The 12,087-nt window shown below is 49.6% G+C and overlaps 1 pseudogene across 1 annotated transcript; it reads right to left on the bottom strand.

Annotated features, from left to right (window-relative positions):
• Positions 1–9,287: 9,287 nt before the first annotated feature.
• On the bottom strand, positions 9,288–11,839 carry LOC138845499 (pyruvate kinase PKM-like; annotated as a pseudogene). Its single transcript, XR_016221614.1, has 2 exons — positions 11,096–11,839; positions 9,288–11,063 (listed from the first exon to the last, which is right to left on the bottom strand). The product of XR_016221614.1 is annotated as a pyruvate kinase PKM-like (transcript).
• Positions 11,840–12,087: the final 248 nt, after the last annotated feature.

The following is a 12,087-nucleotide window of genomic DNA, read 5'->3' as shown; positions in this document are numbered from 1 at the left end:
ACAGCTCACGTTTCCGCCACCGGTATTCAGTCCAAGTTCCCCGGGCTAACCTGGCGAATTCAACCCAGCTCACGTCTGCGCCCTTCGGCTTGGCTTCCCGTCCTTTGCTCCCCAGGCTAATCTGACGGGTTCCAACCTGGCGGCCCACGTCTCTGCCTCTGGTTCCAGATTTTCTGCTTTTGCTCCCCGGGCTGACTTGAAGAATTCCAAGCTGGCTTACATCTCCGCCTCGGCCTGCCCCCGCGGCTTTAATTTCCCTAACATTTTTCTCTACCCGGTATGTTTCCTAACTTTTCTTCCAACAATATTCCCCTCTCATTTCTCCTGGCCTCTCCCCATAGTCCGCATCCGAGTCCAAGCCTCCTCCAGGTTTCACTTTCGCTTTCAATCTCCTAGCTTCCCCGCCATAGTCCGCATCCGAGTCTATGAAAGCTTTCACTTTCGCTTTCAATCCTAACTTCTTTCCCACAGTCCATATCTGAGTCTATGCCTAGGCTTTCAATAGCTTCTTCCGGCACCTTTTCCGTCCGGCTTTCCCCTAGGCTCTTTGCTAGTCTCTCCGGTATTTTCCCACTTCTTCCCTCCTAGGTTTCATATCCGAGTCACGGCACCATTATGTCGCTCCCCCTCTTCGTGGAGGAACGACACAGGACCCTGCGCTGTTCTTTTGTCTGCTCGGCCCTCCCTGGGTTTGCTGCTGGTTCTTCCCGGGTTGGCTACCGTCCCTTCCACCTCCGTGGAAGGGCGGTTCCCCCTAGCCACTTTCCCCACTTCCGCAGGAGAGTGGCACACCGCCGGCTGGCTCTCTCGGGGGCTGCACAGGTGTTCCTTCAGATAGATGTTCCTGGTGCATGTTGTCTCTCTCCTCCTTTATAGTCCTCTTCCACCAATCCCAACTCTGCTACCCACACGCCGAGTATGCTGCTCTCCTCCAATCAGGAGCAGCTCCTGCAGCTTGTCAAGTTGGTGAAAGGCAGCTGGGTAGAAGCTGTTTGCTCCTCTCCCAGCACCATATTGTGGGAGAGCAGATGCATAGAATAAGTCTTAATTCCAGTAACTTAGTCTAGTCCGAGTTGCTCCCAGTTGCTCCCCACAGGAGATGGCCTCGTGAGTCTTTAGATAGCACAGCTTGGAGCTCTGCAAAGTTATCTAAATATCACGCAGTGGCTGTGCTGCTCCACGCCATCTGTGCCTTGAAGGGGCTTTGGTTCGAAGGCAGGCACAGGAGCAGAGTCTGCAGAGCCTGGTCTCTCAGTACTTGCAGACCATAACCAACTACGGCAAGGACCTGATGGAAAAGGCCAAGGCCCCTGAGCTCAGGCCCAGGCCAAGGCCTACTTTGAAAAGACACAGGAGCAGCTGACGCCCTTGGTCAAGAAGGCTGGAACTGATCTGTTTAACTTCTTGAGCAATTTCATGGATCTCAAAACACAGCCTGCTGCCCCGCAAGGGGGTCTACACCATTGGTTTCCAATTGCAGCTGGCCTCTTGAACACCCATGGGCCAGGCCTGCAGCCCCCTCCTTGCCTATCCCTGTTAAAAAAGAACATGCAGAAGTGAAGCCTGGGCCAGCTGCGTTCAGCCAAACTTCCCTAGAAGTTCTAAGAATGTAAGGGTGCAGTGCACCCATCAGAAGTGTGGGCCAGCCATGGGAGCTGGAAAGGAAAGTGCTCCTGGCAGGCCTGTGTGCCCCTGGGGAGGTGAGAGGCTCCAGGATGGTGAGTTTCCAGTTTTTCTCCCTCAGGTGCCCTGTTAGCGGAGAGGAGTCTGGAGGCAGAGCCGTAACCACAGCAGAAGTCACCACTACCCCCCTGTTGTGTCCTTGTGAAAGTTCCTGTCCTGAGTTTTGTGTTCTGGCTCTTTCAGTCCTTGCGCCAGCCCTGTGTATTTCCCTCGTTTTATTGAGGAAGCAGAAGTTGGAGAAGTTAAGTGACTGTCCAAGATCACGCAGCCAACATGAAGGGTCGTCCAATTCATGGAGAATGTGTGCTGTGAAAATGCTATGGATGGATTTAAAAAATGTTTCCACCCATATAAGCTTACCTTTTATCCCATTTTCCATGAGCTTTTCCAAGTGCCCCCATGAGTGTTAGAGCCTAGTTCTTCAAACCTGGGCCAGCGACCTCCAAGTCTCCACTCTTGACTGCTGTCCTGCTGCCCACCCAAAGCCTGAAGCTGCCCCCATCAGTCACAAAACTTCTTTGAGCCTTTCTGCTTTTTGATTTTAATCCGTGCAATATTTTGCATGCTGGTTAACAATGTATCTGTGAGATCTGTTTTAAAGATAGCATTGTAAGTTACCAATTCCATTATTTCACTTTTTATTTTCCAAGTCTTTGGCACCCTAGGAAGATGCCTCGTGTTTATCCTGGGTTTGTGTGCCTGTGCCTCCAGGGACTGTCAAACTCCACTGGAAGAAACGTGGCCCAGTGACTGAGCAAGCAGGCAAGTCCTTATGCCACTGAATATGACGACTATAAAATCAGCACCTTCATTGCTGGATATTCATATGTCAAGGAGCCACGTGGCTATAATTTGCTTCTCATGTACTGTAAGTGCCGAAGAGAGTGAGCTAAGCAGAAGACTAAGCACCAGGTTCCATTGTAAGTATTATGTTTACCATTGTATAGTAATAAAATTGGTACTACTACACATATCATATTGTGTGTCTCTGGCGTTTGTAACTCTTCTCTGAGAGAGGGAATGTGTTCCCAGCATCTTTCATCTTTTCTGAGATAATATCCTGGTTTAGAAGAAATAATTTTGCTAGCTGCTCTAACAGACAACCTGAAAATCTCAGAGGCTTTTAAAAAAGGCTTGTGGGGCCAGCTCTGTGGTGTAGTGGGTTAAGCTGCCACTTGCATTGCCAGCATCCCATGTGGGTGCCAGTTCAAGTCCCAATTGCTCTGCTTCTGATCCAGCTCCCTGCTAATGCACCTAGGAAAGGAGCAGAGGGTGGCTTGAGTGCTTGGGTTCTTGCAAAAAAGTGAGAAACCTGGAAGAAGCTCCTGGCTTCAGCCTGGCCCAACCCTGGCCATTGCAGCCATTTGGGGATTGAAGATTTCTCTCTCTCCCTCTCTCTGTAACTCTGCCTTTCAAATAAATTTAAAAAAGAAAAAAATGTTCATTTATTTATGTTCTCCTACTTGAAAGAGATACACAGGGAGAAAGAGAGGTCTCCCAGTTGTGGATCCACTCCCCTAAATGCCCAAGAACTTCATCCGAGTCTTTCATGTGGGTGGCAGGGCCGCAAGCACTGGAGCCATCAGCTGCTGCCTTCCAGGTGTGTTGGCAGGAAGCCAAATCTGAACTGGCGCAGCTGGGCCTCAATGCCAGGCACTTCAGCATGAGTATGGGTGTCTCAGACAGCGTCCCAATACCTGTCTCCACAGGTGCTTGAAAAGAAAAGATTCTGTTGTTACTGTTTTATAAGATCTATTTTATTATTTACTTGAAAGGCAGAGTTAGAGAAAGACACAGAGAGAGTGAGCGAAGAGCGCATCGGCTACTGATTCACTCCCCAAATGCCCATGACGGCCAGTACTAGGCCAAGCTGAAGCCAGGAGCCAAGAACTCCATCTAGGTCTCCCTTGGATGACAGGGACCCCGGCATTTGGGCTACCTTCCACTGCTTTCCTAGGTACCTTAGCAAGGAGCTGGTTTGGAAATGGAGCAGCTAGAACTTGAACCAGTGCCCATATGGGATTCCAGCATCATAGGCAGTGGCTTAAGCTGTGTACCACAATGGCAGCCATGAAAAATGAGGTTTTGTTTGGTAATTCCTTGCCAGTGTGGTGTAAATTGTAATCTTCCCACAGTGTTTCTCCTTTAAGCAGAGACTCTGGCTCCCAGGCTCCCTCCAGCCTGTGATCCTGACTTCTCCAGCACGTAACCTCCAAATTTGCTAAGATTTTATGTTCACACAGCATTGGTCATGAAAAACATCACTTGCACTGACATCCCTTTGACTGTAATCCAACTAACAATGAGAGGTAGGAAACAAGATTTTCCTTTGTGCTCAGGAGGTAGAAAAGAATGCAGAATTTGGTGAATATATAGCATTATCTCTGCCATAATCCCCTTCCATTGGGAAATGGCCCAATTCCCTATAGTTTTGGTACAGCTGGTGATACAGAATCCTACCCACGGGGGCCTAAGAAGTGGGCAGGCCCCTGACGTGAGCTCCAAACAGACTGATCTCCCAGTCAGTTTGAGTCAAGCAGAGTTGCAAGAGCAGGAGGTACACCCTTGTGTTCCGCAGTGGCAGGGCTCAGAGAAGTGGGCCCTGGGTGCTGGCTCTGGGGTTCCCGCAGCTACACAAGGCTCTGTGTCCCCTGGATGCCCAGCTGTCCAGTTCTGTCAAGTGTGAGATCCCCACTCTGCTTCTAATTCCCTACTTGTGACTGTGTTAGGATTTGTTTCTGTTACTTATAACCAGAATATCTCCCTCCATGCCCAGTATTTGCTGCTTCTATGCTGAGCAATCAGATTTGCATCCCACTGTGCCTCAGCCCTAAGCTGTGATGATTTCTCTGGCGAAATGCCTCCCCAATGGTATGTGCAGCCTGTCTTTTCCTGATAAATTCTGTCTTCTTTCTTGTTGTCTCTGATCTTTTAAGCACATGGAAAAAAGTGAGAAATAATACAGTGTTTACAGCCAAATGAATGGTGAAGACAACCTAACATTGTCAACAGGGGTGTCAGGTGGGGTGGGCAATGGAATCATACCCAGACATGATTTCTAAAGAAAGATTCCAGAAAGCAACTTGTCCACCTTTCTCACAAACGATAATCAGAATTCTGCAATAGCAGCATCTGATAGAAATATAATACAAACTGCATACGTTACGTTGAATTTTCTGCTAGCCATATTAAAGTGTGAGAAGAAACAGGTGAAATGAATTGTAATGATATATCCTATTTAACCAAATACAGCCAAAATATCATTTCAACATGAAATCAGCATCAGCAATTATTGGGCTATTTTACATTCTATTGGTCATACTCAACCTTCAAAGCCTGGTGTGTACTTTGTAGTTACTGTACATCTCAATGGAGACCAGCCTAAAATTTTTAGGCACTGGATGACTCTCAGCTGGGAGTTACCACATCTGAAGACACTGTTCTAGAAAGTACTGGGAAAAACACTGGTTATAATAGGCACCACTTCTTGAGCCCTGCCAGGTGCCAGGACATGGCAAATCTTACATTTTCTCTCATTTGATTCTTTGAGAAACCTTTTGAGGTGGTTAATATTTTTTCTATGCTATAGGTGAGAAAGATAACGATTAGGGGGCTCAAGAGAATTGTGGGAAGTCACAGAACTGGCAAAGAATAGAGAACAGAGCAGGCCACACATGAATTTGTTTGTCCCAGAGCACTTTCTATTTAATCTCATGTGCAGATACAAGGAGGTGAATTGCCTTGGACTTCACCCCAACGGCCCCAGATCAGGGAAGGGCTGCACAAAGCTCAGAGGAATGGCTGTAGTCCCCCCAGTAGGGTGTGCAGCCATACCTGCTATTCCCTGGGAAGGCAAGAGGCACCTAACACCCAAAATAAAGAAACTGAAAGAAATGCTAATAGATCCCTTAGCAAAAAGAAGAGAAGCCATGGTGAGGTGGTGGGCAAGACAGAACCAAGAGGGCAGCTGCACCCTTCCAGAAAGGGGAGTGAGCCTGAAGAGTAACAAGGGGCAGAGTTGGAGATATAAAAAATCATAAACCTGGCAGTAGGCATTTGATCTCCATAAAGTGAGTGGAGCGGGTTCCACAGGCCCTCCCTGTGGGGTTGCCTTTGGGCGGCGGAGGCAGCAAAGGAGGAGGAACCAAAGCCCGGAGGCAGGTCCCAGCCTAGCTGGATTGACTTCGAGGACAGAGGGAAGTGAGTCAGAGAAAGACCCAAGGTCAGGAGGAGGTGGAAAAGTGCAACCGTCCACACGTGGACATGAGATCACCAGTCTCTGGCAGGCTCCACATGGGCCACCAGGGGAGACACAAGTGCTTATATGTGTTCAGTGAGAGCCACAAAAGCTAGAGTCCATAAAATCCATTCTCAATGACACAAGAACATCATGCGAGGTTCCATGGTACCTTTTCTACACTTCATGTTTTCGCTTTATTTAAGAAATGGCACTTGGTTAATCCTCCGCCTGTGGCGCTGGCATCCCAGATGGGCGCCGATTCGAGTCCCAGCTGCTCCTCTTCCAATCCAGCTCTCTGCTGTGGCCAGGGAGTACAGTGGAGGATGGCCCAAGTACTTGGGCCCCTGCACCCGCATGGGAGACCAGAAGAAGCACCTGGCTCCTGGCTTCAGATCGGCATAGCTTTCGCCATTGCAGCCATCTGGGGAGTGAACCAATGGAAGGAAGACCTTTCTCTCTGTCTCTCTCTCTCTCTCACTAACTCTGTCTGTAACTCTCTCTCTCTCAAATAAATAAAATCTTAAAAAAAAAAAAAAAGAAATGGCAATAATGGATAGTCATCGTTTAGGTGTCTCTTCTTACCTTTTCTTTCTTCATTTGGCAGATATAAAGATGAACAATTTTATATTGGTCCTCTAGTTTTATTATATTTTTTAAAATTCAATGGTATATAAAATCAAAACCCCACTGCTTAAAACCCCATCCTTTCTCATAGGTATTTCATTTTGTTTGTCCCTGGTTTAATTTTAACTATACCCCTGATCCTACCTCCATGCCCCTCAGCTTATAAATCTGCTCAGATGTCTTTGGATCAAACCTAATCCAGCAAAACCTACCTTGAACTCTTCCCCCTCCTTCTCCAGTTACATGTGAGCACCCATTTCTTCTGTATCTGCTGTTCTTTCCTCAACCTGCCAACTGTTGTTTTTCCCCACTTTTTCATCTTGTCAACTGAATTTTAAACAGTGGTGTGATTGTTTTTCTGCCCAAGAAAAGAGGAATAAAAATCCGTTATTATATTTTAATGTTTTGCCTTCTGATTGAATCGCTACTCAGAACAGTATTGCTTTCTTCCTATGAATCCCCTGGGGAGGACACAGTAGTGGAGATATAGTGTGTGTTAAATGGGTTTTTGTTGGCTACACTGGAAACTTAGTCAAGTTAATATGCATGTGTGTAAGACAAAAGCCATGTTCCAAACTGGCTTTCAAATAATCTTTGCTTTTCTTCTAAGTTTGTATGCAAACATAATTTCACAACTACAGAAACACTGCAAGAATTGTACAAAGAGTTCCCATTGCCTTTCACCCAGATTCCCCACTAGTTGAGAGAGTCGGTTGAAAAGGCAATGCCATTGACCCCTTGTTTTCAGAGAACAGAACCTATCGTCATGAACCACAGCATAAGGACATTTTGGGCAATGACAGACTGCATACGCATGGGTACTTCAAGAAGTTCAAGGAAAAAATGAATTAAAAGATAAGTTTGGGGACCAGCATTTAGTGTAGAGGTTAGGATGCTTGTTAAGACATTCTCATACCATATCTGAGTACCTGGGTATTATACCCAGCTCCGGCTTCTTGCTAATACAGCCTCTGGGAGGCAGCAGTAATAGCTCAACTAACTGGGTTCTTGCCACCCATGCTGGACACCTGGGTTGAGTTCCTGTCTCCCAGCTTCAGTCCAGCCCAGTTCTGGTTGTAGAAGATGTTTGGGGAGTGAACAAGCAGATGGGAGTGCACACACTCTTTCTGTGTCTCTTTAATAAATAAATAAATTGTTTTAAAAATAGCATATTTCATCTTTTAAAAACAGGTAAGTTGGGGCTGGTGTTATGGCATAGCAGGTAAAGCTGCAGCCTACAGTACCAGCATCCCATATGGGCGTCTGTTCAAGCCCCGGCTGCTCAACTTCCAACCCAGCTCCCTGCTAATGGTCTGGGAAGAGCAGCAGAAGATGGCCCAGGCATTTAGGCCCCTGGCTCTGGCCTGTCTCCACCCTGGCCTGTGTGGCCATCTGTGGAGTGAACCAGAGGATGGAAGATCTCCCTCTCTCCCTGTAGTTCTGACTTTCAAATTAACAAATAAACCTTTAAAATAAAAAAAAAAAGATAAATTTATTTTGGTACAAAAAATTTTGAAATCCACGCATAGTGGTTTTTTTTTTTTTTTTTTTTTTTTTTTGATAGGCAGAGTAGGTAGTGAGAGAGAGAGACAGAGAAAAAGGTCTTCCTTTTGCTGTTGGTTCACCCTCCAATGGCTGCCATGGCTGGCGCACTGCGGCCAGCGTACCGCGCTGATCCGAAGACAGGAGCCAGGTGCTTCTCCTGGTCTCCCATGGGGTGCAGGGCCCAGGCACTTGGGCCATCCTCCACTGCACTCCCTGGCCACAGCAGAGAGCTGGCCTGGAAGAAGGGCAACCGGGAAAGAATCCGGCGCCCTGACCGGGACTAGAACCCGGTGTGCCGGTGCTGCTAGGTGGAGGATTAGCCTATTGAGCCACGGCACCGGCCGCATAGTGTTTTTCATAATACACATTTTCCACAAACTTTTTGAAGACCCCCTCATACTCATGGATTTCAAAATCCTTGCACCCAAATAAGCTTACTTTTAAAAATTATTATTATTTTCTTTGAAAGGGGGAAGACAGAGACAGATCATCAGAGAGATAGAGAGATCTTCATCTGCTGGTTCACTTCCCAAATGCCGGCAACAACCAGGGCTGTGTCAGGAGGCTGAAGCCAGGAGCTCAGAACGCAATCGGGGTCTGCCACATGGGTGGCAGGGACCCAAGTACTTGAGCCATCACCTGCTGCCTCCCAAGGTGTGCACAGGTAGGAAGCTGGAATTGGAATGTAGCCAGGGTTAGGACCCAGGCGCTCCACTATGGCTTATAGATGTCCTAAACGGGCACCAAATGCCTGCCTCCTAAATTTGTGTTTTAATTTCATTTTTCCAAGAACGTTTTGAAGTGCCCTCATACAGTTGATCCTGTAAGATTATCATGGAGCTAAAAAATTCCTACATGTGGTAACATCATAGGGCGTGGACATCGTAATGTCCTAACCCAATGCATCATTCACGTGTTTGTGGTGATGGTGGTGTAAAGCCAACAAACAAAAACAAAAACAACTGTGTTTCAGAGTGTTTACGTACTCAGATACCATTGTGTTGCGCTGCATGGAGAACTCAATGGAGAATCATGCTGTCCAGCTTGTAGCCCAGGAGCCAGAAGCTGCATCCCATGACTACAGCTTTTGGCCTCAGTGTTGTAGTAGGTGATACGCTCTAGGTTTGTGCAAGTACGCAGTGACAAATCACCTAATGCTGCCTCTCTGAGTCTGTCCCCATTAAGCAAACATGACTCTGTGAGTGCAGATATGTATTTCATACATACATGAAAGAGAGAAACAGAAGAAAGAGGAGGAGGAGGAAGACCGAGGTAGTCTGTTTACTGTATGGAATTGGCTCATGGGGTTGTGAGGGCTGGCAGGTCCAAAATTCCGAGAGGGGGTGGACAGGCTGGGAGTTCCGGTAGAAGTTCCCGTGGCGGACAGGCCGGGAGTTCCGGTAGAAGTTCCTGTGGCGGTCTCAAGTCTGCATTTGTTCTTGTTATTCAGCTGCTGTTTATTGTCACACAGGCTCTACAGCAACAGGCCTGCAGGGGGCCGTGCTGGGGGCTATGGGAAGGTGGAAGCGGGGTGTTGTTGGCAGGAGAGCTGAGTGGGGTGGGGACACAGCGAACACGGTGTGCATCGTGGGAGTGGGGGAGGCGCAGGGGACCAGATGTGTGTCTGCGGAACCCGCATCTGCTGCCTGCCTCGGGGCCCTGCTCTCAGCTCATGGCTCTCAGCTCATGACCCCAGGCCAGGGTTGGGAGCTGCACAGTGCATGAGGAGGGCACACCTCCCTCTAGGTCAGCTCCGGGTGCCTCGGGTCCTGCCCTGCTCCCGCTCCTGCTCCTGCTTGTGCTCCTGGGTGGAGCCATGAGATGGGCATCCAGGCACAGGCAGTCCCACCCGGGCCTGGTCTCAAACGCGGCCCACCACCACCACACTGTAGCCCCAAGTGAGCACTGCTAGCATTGCTGGCCTAACGGATGGGCTGGAGGAAGGGATGGGACAGGGGCTGGAGGAGCACCGGCAAGTCGTGCATGGTGTTGGTGAAGCCGGAGCAAGAACCGGGGTGCCCTGCCCCCTCCCCCAGCACAGTAACTACATCTCCCTTCTTAAAGAAGCGGGAGGAGGGGGAATGCGCATTGCCAACATTCATGGCCAAGTTCACCCAGAGGCTGACATCCTCAGCCCAGGCCTCTTGGACCAGGTCCTTACATGCCAGTGGGAAGATACCACAGTTCAGGTGGGCCTGGTGAGCTGTCTGGTGATTCTGTGTCAGCAATGATGGGGGCACGAGGGTGGTATCTGGCCCCTGGGTGAGCAGACCTGCCAGACTTGGTCAGCATGATTATGGCTCCACTGCAGCCCATGGGGTCACAGCCTCAGCATCCCCGGCCATCCAGTGCTGTGTGGACAGCCTCCAGGGTGTGGACACCCTTGGCCATTTCTCCAGAGACCAAGATGTGGTCTGCTCCATCCTGGACCGTGTTGGCCACATGGCTGTCCTCAGCACTGGCGGGGCGTAGCTTCCTGACCCTGCTCTCCAGTGTCTGCGTGGCACAGATGCCAGGCTTCCCAGCACGGCTGCATTGCCCGATCATCATCGTCAGGGCAAAGAAGACCTTCTCTGCAGGAACCTCAATGCCAACGTCACCAGGAGCCACCGCAATCCCGTCACCAGCCTCCAGGTCTTGTGAAACCTGTGCACTCCCATGTGCGTCTCAATTTTGCTGGTGAGCTTGGTGTTCTGCCCTCTCCCAGGACCTTCCCAACCTCACGGCTGTCGGCCACCCTGTGGGTGAAAGAGGCAAACACCCTGTCCAGATCCTGCGCCTCCCCAGCCTTCAGATCCTGGATGCCCTCTCCTGACAGGGCAGGCAGGTGCACAGCAGCCAGGGGAAGCTTCATGCCCTTCTTGCTGCCCAAGAGGCCACCACTCTCTACCTCGGTCTCCAAGATATAAGGACCTCTCTGCTTCGCTGGCAGAGAGAGGAGGCTATCAGCCACCCAGACCTTGCTGCCCCATCCCCCATCATCCACCCAGACTTTGCTACCCCGTCCCCCACCTGGCACCTGTGCTTGCAGTCCATCTGCAGTGTTCTCGTTATCCAGTGAGATCTTCACGTGGCTCCCTTCAGCTCTGCCTCCGCGGTGCTGCCTCTCTTGATGAGCCCCCTTCGGATCTCACGTCCTTTGGTGTTCAGAGCCACCGCGCCAGGCAGGTAGAGGATGGGGTCGGAGGCAAAGATTTCCAGGGCCGTGATGGTCCCAGCGTGGTACCCGCAAGTTCTGAGGGAGAGGTGCACGCGCGCCACATTCATTCCAGACTTCATCGTCTCCTGCGGTGTCTCCACCAATCGGGAGGCAGGGCTGATGGTACAGCGGGCCGTGATGGGCGGGGAGTCGATGCACAGGCGGCACATGTGCTCCAGGAGCGTGTCTGCCCTGGCTGCACGCAGCTGCGGAGTCTGAATGAAGGCGGTCCGGGCGGGCTGCAGTGTGGGGCTTCCACGTGGCTTCCGAGGTCCTGGGAGCCAGGAGACTCGCTCCTGCTCGGTAGCTCCACGCGCACGTCTTCGGCTCATCGGCACCCCTCTGTCAGGTCTGAATTTTGTAAAACAACAACAACAACAACAACAAACTGGTGTTCATCTTTGCAAATGCACACTATTCCAGCTATGTTGTATGTGGTGACCTATCGATGCCTTGAAAATGTAACTCCTGAACACCGCCTGTGGCTCAATAAAAAATTCTAGGCTGGTATACGATTTCACTTTCAAATAATGATTCATTGGTGAACTGAAACGCCCCGGAATTTGTCATTCAATGGCAATGCTGTGTGAGTCATGTTCCCTTTCAGCAAAGATAGCCCTAGTATTTCAAAGAAATGCTTTTAAGATTCAGCAATCATTAACAGGAAAGTGACTTTAATGAAGTGACTTAGTACTTCTCATTATCAAAGAATGTAGGTTTGGGCTGGCGACGCAGATCAATAGGCTAATCCTCCGCTTAGCAGCGCCAGCACACCGGGTTCTAGTCCCAGTCGGGG

This window comes from Oryctolagus cuniculus, chromosome 15, assembly GCF_051225735.1.
Source record: "Oryctolagus cuniculus isolate XC-2025 breed Fujian yellow rabbit chromosome 15, ASM5122573v1, whole genome shotgun sequence".
NCBI lineage: Eukaryota > Metazoa > Chordata > Mammalia > Lagomorpha > Leporidae > Oryctolagus > Oryctolagus cuniculus.
The sequence above is the reverse complement of the archived record's forward strand: the minus strand, read 5'-3'. Positions and strand labels throughout refer to the sequence as shown.